The sequence below is a fragment of the Meleagris gallopavo genome, chromosome 13 (assembly GCF_000146605.3).
Source record: "Meleagris gallopavo isolate NT-WF06-2002-E0010 breed Aviagen turkey brand Nicholas breeding stock chromosome 13, Turkey_5.1, whole genome shotgun sequence".
In the NCBI taxonomy this organism is placed as follows: domain Eukaryota; kingdom Metazoa; phylum Chordata; class Aves; order Galliformes; family Phasianidae; genus Meleagris; species Meleagris gallopavo.
In genome coordinates this window covers 10,706,585-10,707,748 of record NC_015023.2, presented here as the reverse complement: position 1 = coordinate 10,707,748, position 1,164 = coordinate 10,706,585, and the positions used below count along the sequence as shown (strand labels likewise).

Below are 1,164 nucleotides of genomic sequence, written 5' to 3'. Positions count from 1 at the left end.
GCAGGGGTCCCAGGGCAGGGAGAGCTGCCATGGTGCTGAGGGAGCGGCCCCCTGAGGGGGTCTTGGGGCAGGGCTCCGGGAGACAGCAGCCTCCCATGGGAAACCAGCACAGGCTGTGGATGCACCCAGCGTGGGGAAGCTCCTACCTTGGCTCCTCCTTCGCATCCCAAGTCCGTTTGCACCCAGCCGGGATGGAAAGCAACAGTGAAGATTCCGTGTTCCCGGTACCCCATGGACTGGCACCTGGTGAGCATGTTCAGAGCCGCCTGTGGGAGAGAGCACAGAGATCAAGTGAGAACTGGGGCAACGTGCTGTGAGTGAGGTCTAGGGACTGTCAGGAGCTCAGCAACAGCAGAGAGATACAGAGACTATTGAAGATTGTACTAGAGAGCACATGAAATCCCTGGCAGATAGGAGAAGGTTGAGTCAGGCTCAACGTGGCACATACCTTGCTGCAGCGGTAACAGACAGCTTGTATGGCTTCCCATAAATTGACTTCTTTGATTGAACCCCCATTACTGGAAATGTTGACAATGGCTGCCTTGCTGCAGCTCATCCCCGAGCCTGGGCTCCCCTGGGCTGCCTTCTTCAGCAGCGGCAGGAACGCCTGTGGGAGGGGAAGGAGAAGCATGCACAGAGGAGACTCATTGGGAGGGCATGTTTTCTTCCATAGTAGGTCATAGCAGAGCAACAGAATCAGAGGACAGTTGTTGTTTGCAGGTATCTCTGTAGATCATCTAGTGCAACCTTTCCTACCCAAGCAGAGTCACCAAGAGCCCATTACCCAAGACCATGTCCAGGTGACTTCTGAGCATCTCCAAGGAGGGACACTGGACAGTACCAGCAATGAGCTACTGAAAGCACTCAGCCACCCATCTGTGCTCAGAAGAAAGGCAGAGTGCAAATTCTTGTTCCCCTGGCTCAGATCACGATACTCTGCTCTCTGGCATGGGCCTGTACCTCTGCACTGTTACCATGTGAATGGACTCAGACTCCAGCATGCCATATTCTTCAGTCTACTGACAAGTCTCAACCTGGAATGGGCATCTTGTGCTCAGCCTTTTCAGAGCTGATTTGAGCACCTACTTCTGACAAGAAGAGACCTTGAAGTGTGAAGGACCTGACAGCAGGGCAAGAAGACAGCAGGCAGAGAGTAGATGAGGG

At 54.1% G+C, this 1,164-nt stretch overlaps 1 protein-coding gene across 1 annotated transcript in view; it reads right to left on the bottom strand.

Moving 5' to 3' along the window:
- Positions 1–1,164, bottom strand: part of LOC100540290 (C-factor-like) — a gene marked incomplete at its 5' end in the record, with an annotated part of 8,232 nt that overhangs the window by 341 nt on the left and 6,727 nt on the right. The window lies entirely within an intron of this gene.